Raw genomic sequence first — 9361 nt, forward strand, 5'->3', positions numbered from 1 at the left:
GCCATGCAAGGAAAGTGATATTATTTTTACCCTTTTGTTCAGACCATAGCAGGGCACAACCATTGAGGATCCAGGCGTGCATAGAAGGAAGAAGCCAAACGTTGGCGGTCGGGTGACAGACCTGAATTAAAACCCAAGTGGTACTTCCTGTGGCGCGCTGACTCTGAGATTCCCCAGTGAGCCCCACATCGTGCCCTTGCGCGGTCCCTCCCCTTAAGTGTGTGTTGGCCTCGCAACTTCCTTCTTACCAACAGAATCCAGCGAAGGTGATGGGATGTCACTGCTGAGGTTAGGTTCTAAGAGACTGTAGGTTCTGTCTTCTCAGCTCACACACACTGAAGACGTGAATAGCCACATCGCACAGGCCCACATGGCAAGGAAGTGAGAGTGGTCACCAGCCAGCAGTCAGGAAGGAATTGAAGCCCTCAGTCCAAAAGCTGAAAAGGAACTGAATTCTGTCAACGACGACTGACGACCTTGGAAGTGGGTCCTTGCCCAACCGAGCTTTCAGATGACACCCATCGTGGCTGACACCCTGAATGCAGCCCATGAAAGACTTGACGCAGAGCTCCCAGCCAAGACGTACCCAGGTTCTTGATGCACAGAAACTGAGAGATAACAGATGTGTGTTGTTTTTAGTTGCTGAGTGTGTGCCAATGTGTTACACAGCAATAGAACAGTGAGACACTTGCTCTCTGGGTGATTTTGGGTATTTCACGTTTTGGAACCTCAATGTTTTCATCTGTTGAGCTGGCAGGGATAATAATACAAATATGTCTTCCTTCTGGGAATTAAATTAGTAACTGTGCAAAGAAATGGGCAAATGTTGAAATCTCCGGAGTGTGTAAGGGTCTGGGCTCTGCCAGGGCTGGAGTTTAAAGAATGGGGTGAGACGGGGTGGGTGGAGTTACTTGGGTAGGATGGGCTTCCCTGTAGCCATGAAGTTTGGAGCAACAGGAAATCTAAAGACAGGATATCAAGAGAAGGGAAAGTTGGGAACCCCAGAGACCATCAAAAAGAGTTCAGCCAGACAGAGCTATGGGCTCAGAGGAAAAGCAGGAAGCCGTGCTCAGGATAAGATGGAAGGAGCCTTTAAGGTGCCGGTGAGGCCAGTGGGTGGGAAGCATCGATTGAGACACGACACTCGTTTGGACTCACAGCAGAAACCGATTCATGTCAAGGGCACTGGAATCCGGGGCTTGCCCGCCACTCTGGGCTCTGGGGCCCCACTGTGTCTTATTACTGGCACTCCTTCCACACTGCCCGTATCTCCTAGGGGACACCTCTTCAAACGTGATGCCCAAACCTGTCAGACTCCTCTGTCCAGCTGTCTGCTGGGCATCTCCACCTACACACCTAGTGGGCCTCTGAAATGTAACCTGTCCGACTCTGCACTCCTTAGTTCCTCCCAACTCAGCTCTGGACGCCGCCTTCCCATTTCAGTCTTGTTCTGACAGCTTTCTGGGGGAACTGGGACAAGAGAAGAATAACCTTGCAATGCAGATTGAAAGTGATGCAAAAATCCAAAGTATATGGAGTAAAAACTGGATGTCTTCCTTCCTCCCTCCCTCCCTCCCTCCCTCCCGCTGTCCTCACTCGTCTTCCTAGAGGTAATTACAGTGAACAGTTGGATGTACGCCCTCCTGGACCTGGACCATGAGCCTACTCACAAAAATGGAAACATACATTTCTTTTGACATACATGTTACTGCCCCCCATGGACTGTTCCCTGACTCGCTCTTTGCAGGTAACCACACATGACAGAATTGTTTCTGTGTCGGAACCTACAGAGCTACCTGCCATTACCTGCCCAGGGCCTTTGTGCTATTGGTGAGCAGTTGGATTGTTTCCTTTACGTTTGTAAAATATTACAGGCAATAGTACAATGCACACCCATAACCATATGCACAGTTATTTCTTCAGGATGGATTCCTAGAAGGGGGACTGGAAGCCACAGGGTTTACACGTGACAAGTTTAGTACAATGGCCTTTTAATGTGGCTGATCCCATTTGTCGTCTCACCAACAGTGTGGCAGTGCCTTTGTGTCAATGCTAACACTTTCAATCTTTTAAACATTTGCCAAGAATGAGGTCTTGTCTTAATTTGCAGTTTCCTGGTGACTAAAAAGCTTTGCATGTATTTGTTGGCCATGTGTAGTTCTTCAGTGAATTTCCTCTCTGTGTCCTTGGTCCATTTTTCTATTGGGTTATTTATCCAAGATTACTAATGGAAAATCTGAGGACTGGAGAGATTAAGTTAGCTGACTTGAAGACTCACAGGTAGTAAGTGGCTGAGTTGGCATGGTCGGCTGTGTTTCTTGAAAATGCATCTTCTCAACCACGAGGTCGGTTATTCTGCCATCTCAGGTATGATCAGGGTTAACCAATGAATGAAAAACCTAAAGGCTGCATAAGGAAACAAGTATCACTGCCCCGCAGAGATATGGCCCTTCCTGCTTTGACGAAAACACCCGAGGCATATGCTACAGCTCCATCCAGGGGCTGGGCCTTAAGGAAGACTATCAAGCTGCCTAGCCAACCACCATGGCTGTCAGCCTACACTGGCCCTGGCTGCCCATTCTATAGCCCTTAGCAATTAAGATGCCCCTAAAGACACAGGCAGCCAGAACTAAAGAGTAATCTATAGCTGGTGGCCATTTCCTTACTAAAGCCAATTGGAGCTAGACAGACCTTAGCTTTTGGTGCAATTCATTCTCCAAAATTCAAATCCAAGACTCCCCCCTGAACCTGGCAGAGGTCAGATGTACATGGAGACGGACACACAAACAGCTGCTGTCAACTCACCACACATCACGCCAGGGGCACCCTCCCATTGTGTGTGGCAGAACAACCCTTTCTTCGGCAGAGGAGGTTTGCAGCCCCACCCTTCAGTGTCTGTGGGGACTCAGCCTACTTCTCAGCAGGACTGAGAGGGCCTGAGTGCCCGGGGAATGCCTTCCTTATAAACAGAAGTCCTTTGCAGGACTTCCATTGGCTGGAAGCCTGAGCAGCATCTGTGCCATGTGATGCAATCTGCACAGGACGAGTTGCGGGCACGTTGGGAAAGATAATCTCAGGAGAGGAGCTGATGTTGTTGGTAGGCAGCTGTTCAAGTCCAAGAGTCTGGGGCCGCTGCAGACCAGCGCCCTGCACAGACCCTTCTGCAGGCAGACTCGGTTAGGTTCACAGGGATTCCGGCAGCTTAGACACCTGTTTTCACTGGCAAGTAAATGAACCTGATTTCTTAGACAGTGATTCTAGTTGTGTCTTTGTGCACAGGATCCCATGATTTGAGGCTCCCTGAGCTCTCAACACAGACCTTGCGGGAAGAAGTGCTACAGGTGGAAACTGGTCCCAATAAGAACCCAGTTCTGCCACCCCATGGCCCGGCTTTGAGAAGGTGTCAGAGCTCAATACAGCTTTCTCAAATCAAAATCCCTCTTCTCATCTTTGGAAACAGTAGGGACACGCCACTCAATCTTCTCTGAGGTCTGAAGCAGAAGGCTTGGGGTGACCATACCTGGTAACCAAAGCCCCCTGTAATAGTCATGAGGGAGAAGGGCAGGCTTGTAATGGGAAAAGACGTCAGGGCAGTGACGAGAAGGGGATGCAAACCCAGGAGTAGGAAGTGAGTACCATTTGGAATGAAGAAACCAGAAAAGGAAGGAAGATGGAAGTGGGAAACAGGGTTCTGAGGACACTGAATCTCAAAGTCTGGCTGTGCCAACAGCTTGCATGCAGTCAGTGGCCCAGCACCGGTGGACTGGCCCTGGGAGGCCTTCAGGAACCCACCTAACTCCTGTGGTGATCATGAAACTGCAGAGCCTGATTGGGGGTGGGGGTGTTGAGGATTCATGGAGGCGTCTTTTAAAGAGAGAGCATTGGAAAATAGAGGTCCAGGGTTCCTGTGACTCTGAGAACAGGTGACAGGGGTCTAGACGTATACAGTTCTAGATGCAGAAACTTAGGTAACTTTATACTATAGACAGAATATGTGTGTTCCCCCAAAATTCCTATGTGAAAACCTAATCCCTAGTGTGATGGTATTTGGAAGTGTGGCCTCAGGAAGGGGATTAGGTCATGAGGGTAGAACAATCATGGATGGGATTAGTGCCCTTAGGAAAGAGACCACATAGAGCTTCCTCACTCCTCCCACTATGTGAAGACACAGGAACCAAGAAGCAGACCCTCACCAGACACCGAATCTGCTGGGACCTTGGTCTTGGGACTTCCAGCCCCAGAACTGTGAAGAACAAATTTGTGTTGCTTATAAGTCGTGAGACTCCCCAAGGTCCACCCAGGAATATTTGTGAGGAATCTGAGGAGAGCTGGGAGTCCCCAAAGGAAGTGTCAGAGCCAGAGAAACGTGTTTGTACCTGTCGTTGGTTCTCTCCTCACCCCCAGGCTGGCGTGGTTGGAAAGATGGCTGCCATCAGTTATGTTCAGAGGCTGGGAAATACAATTAGTCACCCTTTCCAAGAGGATGGATTCCCTAGTTTCTGCCTGCTTGTGACATCAGTGCTCCAACGTGTAGCACACTGTTGCCAGATAAAAAGTTCCATTTCTAGAGGTGTCATAATAGTGCCATTGTCTTGACAACAGACGAACAGACCAAGGTCATTGTACTTGCCAGCGGCTGCTCTGCCCAACTCTACATCTGTAACACTGTCCCCTGGCAGCAGGCAGGACTGTCCCCAGGGACATGAACTCTAAGCTGCAAGCAGCAGACCTGACTCAGCGTTTGTTTTCTTTTGTCAAAATCCTATCCAGTCACCAACACTAGCCTCCAAATGGAATTTTCAAGAGCACATGGCCAATTTTGTTTGTGGTCTTCCAGAGCTGAAGCGTGCCAGGGTCAGAGCAAGGTTGGACGGGCACCCCAGGGATTACACTTTCATGCATCTGGCAAAGGGTTGGCCGGAGTCCTGAAGAGACCGGACTATGTGAGGGGGTTTGATGAGCTCATGAGAACTGAGTGAGGTAACATTTTTGGCTTCCTTCTGGGTAACAGATCATCTTCCAAAGCTTGCAAGGTGTTTATGGAGAAGATGCCCCCATCCACCGTGAGACGGACACTGGTTTGTTTCCAGTACGGTCATGGCTTTACACCAAATCACTCACATGCTCTCCCTTCGCTGTTCTTGTAACCAGTGTCAGGAGTCATTTGGGAGCGGGCCAGGGTCAGAAGCCGTCTTCGAAGGAAGGGGAATCAAGAGAGATCAGCACAGTCGAGCTCTATCACCAAGTACCTCCCACTCTTCTGCCAAATCACATCTTCACTGCACTGTACAGGCCAGCTTGTAAACGGCGTGGGCTAGGTAACAGTTATTGTTCATGGCGGGATTTTTCTCTGAGTGCAGTATGAAAGCTGAGGCCACGTGCAAGTATGAAGGTCATGCTTCTGAAGTCACAGTGTTGTCCAGTAAAGGATGGAATTATATCCCCATATGAAATGTGGATGAGCTTGAATTATAAAGTACGCCATGTCAGGCAAAGTGGGAGGGGAGAGAATGGCGGGAGGGTGCGCTGTGCAGGGAAAGGCAGGCCTGCAGGCCGCCCTCACTAGGATGCTTCCAAAGGAGACCCTACTGCAGGGGAGATTTGGGGGGGACTGTACGGTTGTTCACGTCCTTTTCAGTTATTGAATCTACACTTCTGATAAGAGGGAGTACGGGAGCCAGAAACTGTGAAACTGACACTTTCCAGACCCGATTTCAAGTTGATTCTCCACAACAGTTTATTTTTACAGCCCCTTGCAGCCCGAGGTCCAGAGTGGCCCGTAACCCTTCTGAGCAGGAGAAACTAAAGATTTAAAGACTAAGGCCATATGGGAAGCAAGAGCCAGATTCAGAAAAGAGCCGGATTCAGATTCTTCGTCTCCAGGTGACACTGTCCCCTCCTCTTCCTGCACCTGTGCAGCTTTATGGTCGTCAGAGAAATTACATGTTCAAAGGGTTGTTTTTTGATTCACCTCTTCTGCTTTCCTTTCTCTCCTCTGTGCAGCATTCGGAAAATGGAAAAGCATGGTTCTGCTCCCTGTAACCACTCACCAGTGAGCTGACACTCACATACCCGGACCGGGGGTCCCCATCTCGAGGGATCTAGTGATGCCATTTGAATCTCAGAATCAAGGAAAGCAGGTTTGGAGAACCAGCACTTCTAGGGGATACTGATATGGCCGGCTTTTCTTTCCCTGCATTCGTGGAGGTTCACGGCGGCAGAGATCGTCCAATCAAACAGATGAGCTTCAAAGTGACTTGAATTTGCCTTTGAAATGTTTCTCCCATTTCCATGCACTCCCCCCACACGACACTGCACCAAGACAAGCATGAGAACTGCCGCGTCCTGAGGGGCTGCGCTGCCTCTGCAGGAAGGTGAGAAAGGAAAGTGCTGGAAGGCAGGCTGGACATGTCTGGATGGTTCAGGGCGCCACGTGGAGACGGAAGCTGTGGGTGCGTGATGGTGACGCTACTGCGTGTTATCAGGTGTGAGTGGACGAGGAGCTCGCTTCTTGCTCTCAGGCTCTGGCCTGACTACAGTGAATTTTCGCTCCTGGTTATTTCAGGGTAAGCTTGGGGAAAAACCCTTTTTTTGCAAGGAGTCTGTAATAGCCTCTTCTGTCACTAGACGAGTCAGTAATGGCCTTGTAAAGGGATGCTCAGGGGGCAGGACCTAGGAAGAAGAGCACAGAAAGGAGGGCACGCGGGCTGTTTCCCTGGCCTTATCCCTGCCTACGGATCCTGTTTTACCAATCACTAAAACTATTTCAATGAACCTGTTGTCTCACTTCTTCCTGTTTCTTCTTGGGCTAGAAGGAAATCCTGGGGACCTCTGACAACAGCTGGGAGCTCCCAAGGCTGCTCCTGGATTTGGATTTGGCCTCCGGGGGTCCACAAAGCCTGTGGCCGTCTCTGCATGTTGCTACTGCACCTTGTGCTCCAGAGCCCCAGGAGTGCCGACCAGGATTTAGGGGTTACCAATGATGTCAATTCTGGCCAGATCTACGGATGCTCTAATCCTTCCCCACCCACTCCTGACGTGTGCAGGCCACAGGGAGCCTGATTTGGGTTCCAAGTAGTATAGAAACCTGCGGACCCAGCGCTACCCCCAGCACCCTGCAGCTGGGCTGGAAATTGCAGGGTTTAGCAAAGCCTACTGGCTCATCACCCACCAGAAAGGCCCAGGCTGCCTTGGAACACAGAGCAGCCTTTCACCCTGCTCACAGCAAGAAGAAATGCATCGTCCATCTCCTCTTTGGCATTTCCCCAGCCCTTCTAGAGTGAGCTAATGCCACGCTTCATCGATCGGTCAATAAGTCGTGTTTATTGAGCTGACAAGTGTGTGCGTGGGGAGTGGGGCAGCTGTAGAGAAAGACGAATGAGAAGGGCAAAAAAACCCCACCTGAGTCAAATGTTAGGGTTTAAGTCTAAGAAGAGGACTCTACACCTTCCGCTCCTGTGTAACCGGGCTGTTCACTCCGCCCTCTCCATTCTGGACGTCTGGCAGCACTCCTGCTCTCCCAGGAAATGGGCACCAGACTCCCCAGAACTGGAAAGCCCTTTCTTTATGCAGTGCTGACCTCTAGAGGATTCCAATTAAAAAGCATCCCAAAGGACCAACTTCATTTTAACGGCTGGCTTCTACACGGGTGCTACTGCCACATTTTCCTAGGAAAGAAGGAAACGATCTCTCTGCTACGTTACGTGTTACCTAATAGGATACGCCTACCTTATTTTTTGACTAATTACAGTTTGCCCAGATTTTTATAAATGTCATTCGTTGTCTTCTCCAGCAAGGACAAAAGGTGGGCCAGAGACTGAGAAAATATTTTTAAATTATCTGCCCACTACAGAACTGAGAGGAAAGGTATCATGCCAGCTATTTCAGGACGCATTTCTTGAGTTTTCAAAGAACGTTCACTCACCCCAACTCAGCAGGGCAGCGGGCAAAACTGTGTGCCAGACCTTCCGGCACACTTGGGGCACACTCCCGCTCGCGCCAGGCCTGGGGCAGGGTCCAAACACCGGGGAGTGAGTTTTGCTTTGCTTATTGTGTTTTACTTTAACCCACTCATGTCCACAAGCACTGGGGACAATGAGCCGTCCCACGTGGCCGGACTCCACTATGGAAATGAGACTCATTTCTAAAGGAAACGTGACTGTTCGTTATATCACTAAGCAACCACTGCAAGTTTTCTTATTTTGTTGTGGCTTTCTATTCCGTGTGATTGATCACAAAGAGAAGGGAAGTACAGGAAGGCATGAGAAATAATTCAGGGATGTCTGCATTTGGGCTAATATATACCCAGTATTTGGGCTGGGGTCTTTATTTCTAAAAGGGGTCCTAGGAAAGATGGGTTCAATATCAGAGAAATGCAGTCTTGCCAATGTCAGGTCATCCAGCCCTGGTTTCATGAGACAGTATTTTCCTTATAAACTTTACTTCCCAGCCTCCCTACCCCACTAGCCAAGGGCACATACATTCCCACAATGCCAGTGCCCGCAGGGAACTTGGAAATGAGTCCATTACTTATTTTTACAGATGAGGAAACAAAGGTGGCAGGGGAGGGAGAGGCGACATGCCTATCGTCACCCAGCCAGTCAGGGACGAGACTGGCCTAGAACTTTTCCCCCAGTCAACCAATTTCCGAACGATTCACTGTAAAGGAGGAATGCAGGTCTTTCTAACACCCAATCCCTACACTTAGGTAAAGAAGCCCCTCTGTATTTTTAAAAAGTGTATCTGTGAAGAGTACTTACATCACAGTAACAAAGGAATTGCCCCGTAAGAAAGGCTGTGTCTGGGCAAGATCACGCCACCACCGCTGCGGTCAGAATCAGACTGCGGTCTGAACTCAGCTCACACACAGACCACTGCTCGTGCACCGTCTCCGACAGCAGCCACGTCAAACACAACCACCAATGAAGTTGTCTAACACGCACACGCAAGCCTCTAGGCTGTGCCTATTAAGGCAATCTCAAATCTAATTTAACAATCTATGGAGAGCTATTCATTTGAGGAAAGAAACTTGCTGTTAATCAAAGAATGGGACTGATCACCAACCTCCAGATATATTCTTTAAATGTCGTTGTTTACTGAATAACAACAACTGGGAGGAAAGCAGTGAAGAAATGGTGTCAACATCATCACTGAATGACCACAGATGTCCAACCAGTGTCACAAAGGACTCCTAAATAGGATAGAAAAAAAAAGGGTTCTCACATAGAGACCTAAAGTACACGTTTGAAGAGTGGAAAACTACTAAATACCAGCTGCAGTGTCAGAATAGATACATTGAAGTCTTAAAACATCAATTATTAACATTTGAATCATATCAGGGGTTCACGTAACCACCTCCTCC

The 9361-nt window shown here is 49.1% G+C and overlaps 2 long non-coding RNA genes across 3 annotated transcripts in view; one reads left to right on the forward strand and one right to left on the reverse strand.

The window, feature by feature from the left end:
* Positions 1 to 6010, reverse strand: part of LOC141573215 (uncharacterized) — a 32891-nt gene extending 26881 nt beyond the window's left edge. The window contains exons 1-3 of one of the 2 annotated variants that reach the window (XR_016021029.1): positions 4377 to 6010; positions 2279 to 2406; positions 249 to 437 (exon numbers count right to left, since the gene is read on the reverse strand). This is a non-coding gene — a long non-coding RNA (uncharacterized LOC141573215). Of the gene's footprint in view, positions 1 to 248; positions 438 to 2278; positions 3837 to 4376 lie in introns of those variants that run through there. The other variant, XR_016021028.1, reaches the window with a different exon arrangement.
* LOC109444650 (uncharacterized) overlaps positions 1 to 9314 on the forward strand; it is a 37136-nt gene extending 27822 nt beyond the window's left edge. The window contains exon 2 of the long non-coding RNA XR_002136917.3: positions 6004 to 9314. This is a non-coding gene — a long non-coding RNA (uncharacterized LOC109444650). The remainder of the gene's footprint in view (positions 1 to 6003) is intronic.
* Positions 9315 to 9361: the final 47 nt, after the last annotated feature.

This window comes from Rhinolophus sinicus, chromosome 4 (assembly GCF_057876585.1).
Source record: "Rhinolophus sinicus isolate RSI-liver-muscle chromosome 4, RSI-T2T, whole genome shotgun sequence".
Taxonomy (NCBI): domain Eukaryota; kingdom Metazoa; phylum Chordata; class Mammalia; order Chiroptera; family Rhinolophidae; genus Rhinolophus; species Rhinolophus sinicus.